A 15,104-nucleotide genomic window follows, 5' to 3' on the forward strand; every position below is an offset into this window, starting at 1 on the left:
ACAGTGATAATTGTATTTCTAGAAATTTCATGAGAAAATGCATCTCTGGTTCTTAACTAGATGAACTTGTGTCTTAAAATGATGTTGCAATTCTTCCATCATCTGACAAGATTATGATTTTTTTTTTTAAAGGTAGGGCCTACTTTAGACATTAGAGGGTGAGTAGCCCTTAAAGGGGCAGGTAATGTTTGATGTCATTGAACCAAGTGAGAGGAAGAACCTCAGACAAAACAAAACCATCAGATTTAAAGATGACCATCCTTAACTTCTCTCATTCATCTAGAGGTTGAGTGATGCCAATATCCAAAGGGAACTCTTGGGTGATGGAGCTAGTGAGGTAGAGAACTTGTCAAGACCTTACCTTGCCCATGAGAATGAACCAGATTGGGCAATCTAGAGCAAGGTCTTAAAACTATGGCCTGTAAGCAAAATTTGGCCTTGCCTGACTATAAAACTCTATTGGACCCTAGACTGTTTGGCTCAGTGGCTAGAGAGTGGCCAGGTTCAATTCTAGTCAAGGGCATGTACCTTGGTTGTGGGCACTTCCCCAGTAGGGGTGTGCAGGAGGCAGTTCATCGATGTTTCTAACTCTCTATCCCTCTCCCTTCCTCTCTGTAAAAAAAAAATCAATAAATTATATATTTTTTAAAAACAACTCTATTGGAACACAGTTCATTAAGTTACTGCTTTAACGCTACAACTGCAGCCTTGAGCAGTTGCAACAGAGATAGTTGGGCCCATACGCATAAAATATTTATTACCTAGCCCTTTATAACAAAAGTTTGCCAATCTGATGTAGAGAACAAAATGCAAGATGGATTCTTTTAAAGAGTCATAGTATTCTCTACCATTGTTTTCCTTTGTACTCCTGAATATTAAAAAAATATATATATATATATATTCAACCATGTCCCAGTTAAGCTATAGTGAAACAAAAGCAAAGCCCTATCTCTAAGTGGATAGAGTGTCAGCCTGCGGACTCAAGAGTCCCAGGTTCGATTTTGGTCAAGGGCATGTACTTTGGTTGTGGGCACATCCCCACTAGGGGGTATGCAAGAGGCAGCTGATCGATGATTCTCCCTATCTCTAAATATGAAACAGAAAGTCTAAGGGTAAGCCGTGCCACTGACAGTATTATGGGGATAGCAAATAACCCCAAGGACTGATGGCAGTCTCAGGGTACAGCTCTGCCATTAGCTTCTCCTCTAGGGCCAACCTCAAAAGGCAATGTTTCTTTTTCTTTATTTTACCCAACAACAAAGATACATTTGTTTGTTTTGTTTTTAATTGGCATGGAATTAACAGATAATAAAATTTACTAATTTTAGGTATACAGCCTTAAATATATATATATATATATATATATATATATATATATATATATATATATATGGCTATCACCACTACTACAATCATGTTGAACACTTCCATCACCTCTGTTTGTTTTGGCCCTGGCAACCAGTGATCCACTTTCTGACATTAGAGTTTTGCCTTTTCTAATTTTTCATACAAATAGAATCATAAGATAATGTAATATACAGCATAATGACTATAGTTAATAGTACCATATTGAATACTGGATATATATTTTTAACTATGTAAGGAGATGACATGTTAATTTGACTGTAGTAATCATTTCACTATGTAAAAGGTATTGTTTCTGTACGTGTTCTTCCTGTTGTCAGTTTATTATTTACAGTATATTTATAACCTATTTATGAAAGAGGTTTACAAAAAAAAAAAAAAAAAAACCTAATAGCTTATAAAGAAGATTGTAGAAAAGAGATTCAAAATCACAGAATAGCTTTTTATTGAGAATCCTATTTCCAGTTGACTACATGTTTAGAACAAACTCTACCTTCAAACCACTGTTGCTAAGACCATATTAACATGATCAGGATACAGCCTGCCAGATTATAATTGCATTTACAATCCTAGATTCTGTTATAAAGGATGAATTGCCATCATGTGCATTCAGTAGGGCTGATGCTCGTTCTCTCTATCTTTATTTATTCATTCAACATTCGTTGAACTTTCCCTGTGCTGGGACCTGCATTCTGAGAAGCACATTCACAGCACGAGCCAAGCTCATTCCGGAATTTTTCTGCATCCGATGGCCTCCTCTGACAGGAAAGAAATTTTTCAAAGATATATGACATAAAACTAATGATGAAGTGCTGACATTTCTGTTTTGTCAACATTGATGAGCTCAGAGAAATTTCCCCTGTGTTCTCTGCTTTTTAAAAAAATGAGCTTAGTGAGTAGAAAGAACATGAGAAATCAAAACAAAACCAAAAGAGTAAATATTTGATGTAGGAGATGGCTTCAATTTTCGAGAGGATTGGGGAAAGCAGAGGAAGGAAGTATGCATTGGCTAAAAGGACAGAAAAATATGAGACAAGTTGATGAAAATACAATAATGAGTCTACTCACTGTTCCTGGAGAAGGATTATTCAAAGAGTGGTTTTTCAGTGTCTCCTAGAAAAGAGGGAAAAATCAAGTCTTTAAGTGAACACTTTTTCCCCCCAAGATATCACCATTCCTTCAAGGACTATTGATAAGACCATTATTATTGCTGCACCAAAGTGAATTGGCCCCTGAATGATCACTTTATCCAGGGCTTTGCTTATTCATCCTGGGAGAGCTTCTATTCAGTGTCCTCACCTGGATGGTGGGAACACCACATGCTTCAGAGCGGGTAGGCACCCTGGTTAACACACAGGCACAAACTCTAAAATGTTATTCTATCAAACACTCGATTAACATTTAATGACTTTAAAAGGAAATATTTATATTTAATAGTTAAATCCTGGTGCAAATTAACATGAAAGCCCTTTGCCTTGGAAGCACAGATCCCATTTGAATATGCTATGCTAAGGTTTTCAAACACATTCAGTTTTGCAAAGGAGGAGGAAGAGGAAGTACATGAGAGTAAAGCTGGTGGATTGGCTGGGGTCTCCAAGCCAATCAAGAAAAAGACAGAAAATTCTAGCCAAAGTGAATGCTTTTGAAAATGAAAGAAAAAATAAGCCACTGAAATCATAAAAGCTGGTTGTTTGCATCAAAGAAAGTAGCTCCAAGTAGATTTCATTTTTCTTTCTTATTGTTACTACTTATTGTTACTTATTGTTATTACTTTCCATTCAAAGCTTCCTAGTCTATACTTGATCTGCAGCACCAAACACATTTAATGTTAAGTGGTTAGCTTCAATATAAAATTAGTCGCTATGGAATTACTGGAAAGACAAGTCCATAACTGTAAAAGAAACGACAGACTCTTTAAAACTCCTTCCATGCTGAGAAAATGTTTGTTTCTTCCAGGGTGTCATTTTTTTTCAAACTGTTTTTCAGACTTGCTAGATTTTATGGAGATTTTCAAAAACAAAGCAAGGTTTCAAATGGTTATGTGAAATTCTATAATTTGCTAGAGGATATATTTCTTATTTATTCCTTCCTATTTTTTTTTTATATCTCTGCCTCCAAATTCGATTTTACCCACACTATGTCACTGCAGTTTTTCCCCAAGCAAGGTGTGAGTGAAACATTTGTTTAGTAAATATTTATTGAATAACTTGCAGTTAACATAGTGTCTCACAAATAGTCAGTGCTCAATAAAAAAATAAATTGGCTACATCTGGAATGTGTGTCTATTCTGAGAGCACTTCATAGCCCTTTGAAGATACAGAAAATGCTGATTCTACCTCCAGGTAGGGTCTAAAAAATAGAAAAGTGAGTAGTATAGAAAACCATCATGGAATTTAGAGCAGGAATAATATTCCTTTATGGGGGGATTTGGAGAAGTACTTCTGATAAAAGAGGCCTTGAAACTTGAACAAGAAACATGTCTAGGATTCAGGTCTCTGAGACATAGCAAAAGGTCATGGTGGGCTGAGGGAACATGGAAGAACATAAGCAGAGTCGTGAAATGTGTATGGGCACTTCAGTCCCAGCTATAGGTAAAGAATTATAACTTACTAGAGGCTCACTGCATGAAATTCATGAAGAGATAGGGTCTCTAGGCTTGGTGAGTGATCAGGGCCTATCTGTGGGGTGACCAGTGGGGTGATCAGGGCCCCCTTGCTTGCACCTGCCTTGGCTGACCTGGTGCTGCCCACTCACTGGCCCTGTCCCCTGCTGCCACCAGTCACCTCCCTTTGCGAGGCAACTGGCAGGGCGATCTGATGACCCCTACTGACACCTTCCTTGGCTGCCCTAGGGCCTGCAGGCTGGGGGCAGCTCTTGCGTTGAGCATCTTCTCCCTGGAGGTCAGTGTGCATCATAGTAACCAGTCCTTCCACCGATTGTTCAGCTGTTCAGTCAATTTGCATATTAGGCTTTTATTATATAGGATGATATTGAGAATGAAAAAATGAATAAAATAAAAGGAGAGAAAATTATCAATCCAATACTCAATTTAAAATGTTTAATTCCTTAAACTAGCATTGAGCACCTATAGATCTACAAATGAGTTATGCAAAGACCAGTAAAACAAAATTTTAACCTTTTGCACTCCACTGTCCCCTCTCAGGGGACATCGGAATTCTAGCATATCACTCAGATGTCCCCTCTCAGGGGACATTGCAGTTTATTAGTGATTACGGGGAATTGAGTTATTTCAACGCAACTTTTTGAGACAGGTGTCAAACCACTTATTACTGTCAAACATGCACTAATCAGCATGCAATGCATATTGGGGAGTGTTTCAAAACTTATCATACTGTACAAAATTATAAACAATAAAATATTGTGGGGTTTTTTTTTGCAAATATACATTCCTTGATGTCACCCAATTCATATAAGTCCAATATCATTATAATACGTTACTTGGTTCCAAAATTATACTAAATAATATGAGGGTCTGTAAATGCACATTTCCGCCGCAAAGTAGCGTCGAGAGTAGCTGGTAGCCAATGTCCAGAATGGTCCGGAGTGCAAAGGGTTTATCCTTGAATTTTTCATAGTTTAGAGGTGAAGAACAACACATAAGTCAATGTTTTCAATGTAAACACTATGTTAAAGTAGACAGAGAAGGAGCATATTACTCTGACTGGGGAGGAAAATCAAGGAAAGCTTCTTTAGAAGATAAAATGAAACTGAACATTGAAGGTGAAAAATCAGTTAACAGGCAAGTGAAGAGGTGTGGCCAGGAAAGCCTCAGACACAGTGAAAGGGCTGCAATGGCAGGCAGTGAAGTGAGGTTTCTTACAATTCTATTTCCACACATTCCATCCAACATACATGATTAATGACAACCCCATTTAAAGTTCACTTTACCAGCACTTGCTTATAAATAAACTAGATGTCCGGTGCACGAATCCATGTACTAGTGGGGTCCTTTGGCCTGGCCTGTGGGATTGGGATGAAACTGGCACTCTGACATCCCCCGAGGGGTCCTGGATTGCGAAAGGGCACAGGCCAGGCAGAGGGACCCCACCAGTACACAATCAGGGCCAGAGAGGGATGCAGGAGGTTGGCCAGCCAGGAAGAGACTGCAGGAAGGCTCCAGGGCATGTCCAGCCCATCTCACTCAGTCTCAATTAGCCAGACCCAAGCTAACCTGCCAGTCAGAGTGTCTGCCCCCTACTGGTCAGTGCACATCATAGCAACTGGTTGACTGGTCAACTACCCCTTGGTGGTCAGTGAACGTCATAGCGAGTGGTTGAGCAGCCTTAGCATATCATGAACATATTATGCTTTGATTTGTTGAATGGACGACCAGGCAACTGGACACTTAGCATATTAGGCTTTTATTATATAGGATAGACATTAACATTTCATTCACTCAACAAATATTTATTGAGCCAAGCTTGTTCACACAGTTTTCTCTGCTTTTTAAATTCCTTCCTAGCTTTCTCATGTCATTTTCTCTCCCTGGCCTGTCAATCTTCTCCATCTCCACCCACCGAATTTTTACCTATCCACCAAGGCCCATCTATTCAAAGCCATAATTTTAGTGAAACTTTGTTAATATCTCAAAAAATTCTTTCTACTTACCCTATACACTTTCCTTGTACTACAAATTATATCTACATTTTGACTTCTATAATTATGTTGATACCAAAATTAAATAGAACAAATATTGTGATTTATTTCTCTTTTTATCCTGTACAAGACTAGAACAATGTTTTACACAACGAACTTTTGCTAAAGTGAATTGACAAGATTATTTCAAGAATAAATCAAATACATATGTGGGTTTATATTTATAGGTCTATAAGTAAATGTAGCATATATTTATATATACAGATTCTTACATAAAAGCCAAGGACAGACACACACAGCCATTTCAGTACATAGAGACAGCACCAGGGTAAGTGCAAGCCAGCTGGGCACTAGGTGACCTTGTGCTCACTGAGGAAAAGTAATTAATTATGGGCAAGAGAGATCCTAAGAAGCCAAGAGGCAAAATGTCATTGTTTGCTTTCTTTGTGAAAACTTGCTGGGAGGAACACAGGAAGAAACACCCAGATGTTTCAGGACTTCTCAGAGAAGTGGTCAGATAGGTGGAAGACCATATCTGCTAAGGAGAAAGGAAAATTTGAAGAGATGGCAAAGGCAGACAAGGCCCGTTATAAGAGAGAAATGAAAACTTATATCCCTCCTAAAGGGAAAACAAAAAGGAAATTACAGGATCCCAATGTAGCCAAGATACCTCCTTCATACTGTTTGTTTGTTTGTTTGTTTGTTTGTTTTGTTCTGAGTATAGCCCAAAAATCAAAGGAGAGCATCCTGGCCTATCCATTGGTGACATTTCAAAGAAACTGGGAGAGATGTGAAAAGAAAAAAAAAGTTGCTAAGCTGAAGTAGAAATATAAAAAGGATACGGCTGCATACCAGGCTAAAGGAAAGTCTGATGTGGCCAAAAATGGAATTGTCAAGGTTGAAAAAGCAAGAAAAGGAAGGAAGGAGAGCCCTCACCAGTTTGGCTCAGTGGATAGAGCATCAGTCTGCAGACTGAAAGGTTCCAGGTTCAATTCCGGTCAAGGGCATGTACCTTGGTTGGGGGTACATCCCCAGTAGAAGGTTTGCAGGAGGCAGCCAATCAATGTTTCTCTCATTGATATTTCTAATTCTTTATCCCTCTCCCTTCCTCTTTGTAAAAAAATCAAGAAAATATATTTTTTTAAAGAAGAAAAGGAAGAAGATGAAGAGGATGAGGACAAAGATGAAAATTATGAGGATGAAGGTAATGGTGATAAGTTGGTTGTAATGCAGTTTTTTTCTTGTCTATAAAGCATTTAAACCCCTCCCACCAACACAATTCAGACCTTTTTTGTCAGAGAGGAAGGGAAAGGGAGAGAGAGATATAAACATCAATGATGAGAGAGATTGATTGGCTGCCTCCTCCACAACCCCTATTAGGTATAGCCCACAATCTGGGCATGTGCCCTGGACCAGAATTCAACCCAGGAACCTGCAGGCCAACATTCTGTCCACTGAGCCATACAAGATAGGGCAACTCACTCCTTTTAAAGAAAAAAATTGAAATGAGAAAAACAAAAGTCTGCTGACACATGTAAAAACAATATGCACCTTCAGCAAAATTTTCTATAGTATTTTTATTACTTCATAGGTATTGATCTGTACAAGGAACTAGTGATCCTAGAGAATGAAACCTTGGAAACCATGTTAGAAGGGTGTTAATACTGAATAATTTCAAATATATGACATTATAAAAAAGATAAAACTATAGGGGGGAAAATGTTGCCCTAGCTGGTTTGGCTCAGTGGATAGAGTATTAGCCTGTGGACTGAAGGGTCCTGGGTTTGATTCCAGTCGAGGGCACATGCCTGGGTTGCAGGCTCTGTCCCCAGTGTGAGGCGTGCAAGAGGCAGTCGATCAATGATTCTCTCTCATCATTGATGCTTCTATCTCTCTCTCCCTCTCCCTTCCTCTCTGAAATCAATAAAAATATATTTTTAAAAAAGAATGTTGGCTGGTTTAAGAGTTTGTGGGTGAGGTATGAAGTTTGACTACCAAAGGGATATGGTACCACTTTGTGGATGATGAATGTGTTCTAAATTTTAACTATAGTGGTGATTGCATAACCTGGTATATTTACCAAAACTCATTGACTTTATTTTCAAATGTGTGCTTTATAGTATGTAACTTATACTCCAATAAAGTTATTTTGAAACATATGTTATTCTAAATATATATCCCCAAGTTTAAGCCTGGTCCCCTGAACACCAAATGTTTTTGTATGTTTATATAGCTTTTGACAAGTTGATGAAGAAATTATAATTCTTATGAGAAAAGATGATATCAAGTAACTTTTATATATTATGTAGAAAAAGAATCCATAGGCTCATAAATAAAATATTAAATATTTTATGGAAGTTGGAAATCTTATATAGCATTTATTTATTTTTACTGAAAACCCATATTCTTGAGATATAACCAAAACTTCAACATGACTTAAAGGGTGAAAATATAAAGATACTATAATCATAACAGCATCCACATATGGGGAATTAAGTACAAGATAAAAGTGATGCTGAAAATATTAATACATCAAGAAACTTTTATTTCCTCAAATAAAATGGGAAGAGCGGAAACCAGAAAAAAGAAAAAGAAAAAGAAAAAAGGCTGGTGGCCAAGACACTAGAAAATTGATCACTGGAATTTAAATTACCCTAAAATTAACTTTAAAACTGCATTCCCAAATTAATGATGAAAGAACATACATTTGAGGTTGCATATGGACAGAACAGTTAAACAGTAGGACAATTATAAAATTGGCACACAGGAAATGACTTCAGGATATTAGAAATGGAAATAGACAAGGGGAAGAAGCTCTGGGGCTCCAAGAAACAAAGGTCAGTCATTATGCTGTAATATTCTAATATTAGTCTGCTGATAAAATTCTATTTTCAAATCTCATTACCAAAGAACTCCACAGTACATACACTTTCTGTTGTCTAGAATTTCATTATAGTGAATGTTCTGTTCTCGGTCAATGGATCTTGGTAAGCAAAATCTTCTCTAGTGTAAGCACGCTACCGTGAATTATGAATAAAAATAAAAAAATGAAATCTTCAAAATTAGCGACTTGCTTTTAAAGAAATATTAACTATTCGCCTCACCCTTGCTTGGTCACAAAATCTTGTGTGTGTGCTTTGTGTGTGTTGGAAGATTGGGTGGATTTTCCTGAGTCAATCATAAGATGAAGAAGTCTAGAGTTTGAAGTCCATTGTTTATTAGTACTGCTGCTAAGAGGGTCGTGCTCTCTTGTCCCTCCTTGCCCATTCCCCCATTTCATTCTGTAACCTCTCAAATATCTAATACCAAAATGCAACTTTATAAAGACCCCGCTCTTTTCTTCAGTTGAAGTTTAATTGCTTTAAAGTTTAATGTCATATTAACTTTGTTAACCTACTTCTACTAGGCTTAAGAGAAGAATCAAGGATAAAGGAGAGAAAAGCTTGCTGTGGTAGCCTTCACTAACCATAGTTCTGGTTCAAGTTCTACTGACTCCTGGACAATATATGGAAATACACACTCCATGTGTTTTTAGCACCCTGGGCATGTATTAAGTTTCATTCACTGTAGTGTTTTCCTCTTTATTTATCCTCCCCACATCTCAAGACTATAAATTCTAAGCCAATGATTATCTTTGTTATCATTGAATCATTCCTACCCAGGAGACTGTCTGAAATAAATGACAGTAAACACGTCATTCCCCTCTTTGAGTTTCATTTTCCCATCTGTAAAATTTTGGGGGGAAATGACTTTTTGATGTGCTATTGTGAGGTTTGAGTGTATATACAAACATAATGAAAAATTCATCATAAGGTAGAAAGTTACATGGCATCTCTTTATTATTTCTATTTATCCAACTCTTAAAACAAGTTACTCTATAGATCAGTTCATGATATAACAAATACCAATGTACTAAATCTATGTACAAGAAAATAATTTTAAGTTCTTTTTGTCAATTATGTATTCAGATTTAGTTAAGCAGATAAATCCAGAAAAAAATTATAGAATTTGGTCGATCCTTTCAAATTAGTAACAAAAATTGCCCAGCAGCTAGATTTTTTTAATGGCATGTATGTGTACCTCCACTCTTCCAAAACCCAGGGATAGAAAAATCTAAATATGAAATACATATTCCAAAGGCAACTACCAAGTATTTTTTCCTAAAGACACATAGTAAGGTGTTAATTATCTTGCAAAGTGTTGCATGTAAATACAGTCATCATTCATCTATTCTTCCTTACAGTTCATCCATTCAAACAACATTAAATATTCAATAAATAATGCATTCTAAAAATATATTTTGAGCATCTACTGCTACTAGATGCAAGTTGCCAGTGAAGACAATGACAAGTAAAGCATACTCTGTGCCTTAAAAGCACTCAGAAGTACTAGGGGGAGAAAGGGTACATTCATGAATTTGTGTGCACAGAAGCCATGCTATTTATTTCAGTATTTAGTATGTGTGCCACATATATTGCTATAGAGAATTTTGAATATTTATTATAATGTCTTATTTGCAAATACAGTATTTTACTCTAATAAGAACATAAAAAAAATTCTTAATATGTACCTTTAATGTAATTTGGAAAGTTACTTCTGGCCTAAAATACCTTCTATGTCAGTTTATCTTAGGGAGGTATTTCCAAGGAAATGCTATCTTTGGAACTACTAGCAGTTGTTTGTATTAAAGCATTGCAGTGAAAGGTCATTGCCCAAGGTCAATCCCTGACTTCAGATTTCTGAGTCCCTGCCTTAACCCAGCTCTCTTGCATAAAACAAATGACAATGACAGATTAAATAGTAACAGATAAAAATAATGAGACAAAACTGGGTTTGGAATAAGTTGTATCAATGGACCAAACAAAAATAGTGGACCTTAAATTTCAACTTCATGAACTGCTGGACAGAAGGTAAGTGGTAGAAAAAGGGAAATGAATTTTAAGGGTACAATGAGAATTAAAATATCTCCATATAAGAAAGGGGACAAGATCAAAAGTACTTTAAACCAAGGCTCACGTGAGACTCTCCTGCTCATAAGAAGAGGCTGACCATTTGTCAATCTGGAGCAGTTGCCTTACTGGAAACTCTGAACTTCAGTACAAAGGGTGAAAAAGGCAGCCTTACAACCAGCAACTCAGTCAAGCCAGTTCCTACTTCTATGACTGGACTCCCTATGTTCACAGTATCACAATGGAAAACAGGTAATGTCTACACTAATAAAAGAGAAACATGCAAACTGACTATAACTCCACTACACCCACAAGCCACACCCACCAAACAATCAGGAGCGAGTATGCAAATTAACCCAACCAAGATGGCTGTGGCCACAGAGAAGCAAGAGGCTTGGGTTTCCCCAGCAAGGGAGAAAGCAAAGCTTCCCACCTGCTCTGGCCAGTCCTGGCCTCCACTCAAGGCTACAATGTTTCAATTATAGAAGATAAATAAATCCCATATACCATGGCCTCCGCTTGGGTTGCTGGGGGTTGTAGCTGGCCTGAAAACCACCACAGGCCTCTTGCCCAGGCTTCACCACACCCCAAGGAAACCCCCCATCCTGATCTGGGACACCCTTCAGGGAAAACCAGCTGGCCCCCACCCATGCACCAGGTCTCTATCCTATCTAATAAAAGAGTAATATGCAAAATGACTGTCACTCCAACACACAAATTGGCTGACCCATGTGGTCAAAGATGACTGCCTCCATGTAACCACAAGATAGTCACCACAAGATGGTCACCACAAGATGGCCAGCAGGGGAGGGCAGGTGAGAGGGACCAGGCCTTCATGAGAGGGCAGTTGGGGGTGATCGAGCCTGCGGGGAAGGGCAGTTAGGGACAAACAGTCTGGCAGGGGAGCAGTTAGGCATCAATCAGGCTGGCAGGGAGTGGTTAGGGGGTGATCAAGCTTGCAGGCAGAAGCAGTTAGGGGCAATAAGGAAGGAAGGCAGGCGAGCAGTTGGGAGCTAGCAGTCCTGGAATGTGAGAGGGATCCCAGATTGGAGAGGGTGCAGGCTGAGCTGGGGGACACACACCCTGTGCACAAATTTCATGCACCAGGCCTCTAATATCATTATAAAAGTATTTATGGACTAGCACTCTGGGGGAAGATTGAAAGCAACCAAAAACCTGTCTAAAATAGAAGGGACAGAGGAAAATTTTTAAATCCAACCTCACACTCGGTACAGAAATAAATTTCAGAAGGCCCAAAAGACCTAAATGAAATGGAAAAACTAAAACTTCAAAAACAAAATGGTAAATTCACAGTAGTTTTGCACAACAATAAATAAGTGAAACTGGTTGAGGTCAAAAAATAGTTTAAAAGTCGTATCAAGAGGCTTGAAAATATATTGGGTAATAAGAGCTGTCAAGATGTTTCCAACATTTTTGGCTGTAGCAACAGAAAAATAATGTGCAAAACACTGAGTTTGAGAAGATTAGAGAGTGAGCAGGCTAGAGAAAAAAATATTAGGAGTTAGCTTTGGGCAAATTAGGATTAAAATTCCTATTAGACTTTTAAGTAGAGGTGTGGAAAAGAAAGTTGAATATGAGTCTGAGCTTCGGGGAGAAATCATATCTGGAAATAAAAATTTGAAATTTGGAAGCTTATGGATATTACTTAAAGCCCTGGAAGTAGATGAGATTGCCTAGGGACTAAGAGTGGGTAGGGAAGGTATGATGAAAAACTAAACCCTAAAGTATCTCATCAATTAGAGACTGGGAAGAATAGAAAGAACCAGCACAGGAGACTTAAAATGAGTGCTAGGAAGACCCAAGGAACCCAAGGAGATCTTATTCTAGAAATGAACTGAATAATGTAGGAGAACGGGGAATGGTTGGAGGGATGACTATATCAGAAATTTCTGAGAAGTCGAGTATGTAAGAACTTAAACTTGACTTCGGGCTTGACAATATGGAGAGGAGACTGTTAGTGACCATGGCAAGTTGCAGTGGAGTGAAGGAGATGCAACTCTTACTGCAATGGAATAGAAGAAAGGAAATGAGGAAGTTGAAGCAATAAGGATTGCTAGCTTCCTCTGGGAGTTTTCCTATAAAAAGAGAACAGAGAAATGAGTAGATAGAAAACAAAGAGCAGAAAGAACTTTTTTTTCAAAATGGCATTTTTGGTCTAATAGAAATATTTCATCAGGGAGAAAGAAGTCGATGATACAGAAAGAGAGTAAAATTATACAAGTTAAAAAGCAAAAAGGAAATAAGATCTAGTCCACAGGAGGAGCACTTGGCCTTCTGTAGGAGAATACTTCTCCTATTATAGCATATATGCTTTAGATCACTAGTCCAACTTTATAGAGGGTTGTTATCTATTTTATTCTTAGGCTTGGGTTTTTGGGTTCTCTTTTTAGTTGTAAGATAATGAGATGCCCTGTTGAGTCTTATAGTATATGTATCTCCTTAAGGTGACCCACATATGTGGAAATTACACATTCACCCCACTCACCTAAAGTTAAGTGTGTGGCTCATGTTTGCAATACTTAGGCAGGCAATCCCATTGGAATCACCCAAACTTTCAATAAAGGATTTCTTCAAATTGATTGCTCCAGAAACTATTAAAAAAAAAAAAAAAAGTCACACACAGCTCATAGCTCTTTAAGCAGAGTCATCTCAGCTGAATTAAAGTTTGATGCAATGTTTAGAGACTTGAAAAGATGTACCATGGGATAAATGCAAGGAAATGTCATGGAGTGCATGAAACTGAATTTGGGGCCAACAGTAATGAGAATTGTTTTACATTTTTATTTTTGAAAATCTTGAATTTTTTATATATGAACACAATGTAAGGCCCCTATAGTGAGTTGATTTTAAAAATATTTCTGAGTTACCAATTCCATAGTTTTTCATCTATTTTCATGATTCATGGCTATATTTTTAAATGAATAACATATTTTGAGGTTATTACTAGAATAGCATAATCTTCCTTTTACTTTCACTTGAAATAACAACAGTTTTCTAACAGTCCATATTGAAGTTATTGGAAAATTACCAAATGTTATATAAACACCTTATCCAGAACTCTGAAGGTAACATTAAATTTTGAAAAATAATATATGCTACATTGCCTTGAAGTTTTAGACTGAGATTTTATTTCAAAGTCAAAAGTTTAAATGTTGCCAATAATGATATGCAATTCAACATCTATTATTTTCCCCCTCAGAATTATTAAGGTTTAATTTAAGCAGCTTCAAATGATTAAACTTTTCTCTCTACACATAACACTCTAACTGAGCATGGAACTAATAAACGTATTCAATTTTCTTATAATACTTTTACTTCTGTACATCACTGAATTAGTAAGCTGGGGCTACCATAACAAAATGCCATAAAATGGGTGGTGCAAGCAAGAGGAATATATTTCTCACAATTCTTGAGGCTGGGAAACCCAAGAACAAGATGCCAGCTGATTCAGTTCCTGATGAGAGCTCTCTTCCTGGCTTTCAGATAGCAGCCTCCTTGCTATATTCTTATGTGGCAAATACAGAAAGAGGGATGGGGAGAGGGAGAGAAAAGGGGGTAAGAGATGGGGGATGAAGGGGAGATGAAGGGAAAGAAGAAAAGAAAGAGAGATCTGGTCCCTTTTCCTTTTCTTGCAATCCCATCCTTCATGACCATATCTAATCCAAATTACTTCTCAAAGCCCTCACCTACCCATCCAATATCATTATTATAGGGGGTATTGAGGGAACACAAACATTCAATCCATAAAACTCAACTTCTCATTTAATTAAGCAGAACAAAATATTGTGTCATTTCTAAAACATGTGAGCTGTCAGAGAGTACTTTGTCAAGAGCCTTCACATTGTGGCCATTTCTATGCACTTTTGTCCAAGAGCCAAACCATAAGCATAGTATGAGGGCTTCTTCATAAAAACCATCGTACTCACTGGGACCCTCACCAGAACATTTAATCTCAGGCCAGGTACTTCAGGACACATTGGGAGAATATTTTATATGAGTGCTGTAATTACACAGTGCTTCAAAAAGCCTACTACCTAGCAGAGTTGTGGGGAGCTAGGGAGGGGGGTATTTTCCTTTAATTTAGCCTTCAAATGGGCAGTAAATGAACCCAAAGACTAAAGTTTTCTGAACGGATCATTCAAGTAGTTACTT

The 15,104-nt window shown here is 37.6% G+C and overlaps 1 pseudogene across 1 annotated transcript; it reads left to right on the plus strand.

Moving 5' to 3' along the window:
* The first annotated feature begins 6,371 nt into the window (after positions 1–6,371).
* LOC311619638 (high mobility group protein B1-like) lies at positions 6,372–7,644 on the plus strand (annotated as a pseudogene). Its single transcript has 3 exons — positions 6,372–6,925; positions 7,130–7,186; positions 7,574–7,644. The product of its transcript is annotated as a high mobility group protein B1-like (transcript).
* The last annotated feature ends 7,460 nt before the right edge of the window (positions 7,645–15,104 follow it).

The sequence above is a fragment of the Pipistrellus hanaki genome (assembly GCF_964339955.1).
Source record: "Pipistrellus hanaki genome assembly, chromosome: 3".
Lineage (NCBI taxonomy): Eukaryota > Metazoa > Chordata > Mammalia > Chiroptera > Vespertilionidae > Pipistrellus > Pipistrellus hanaki.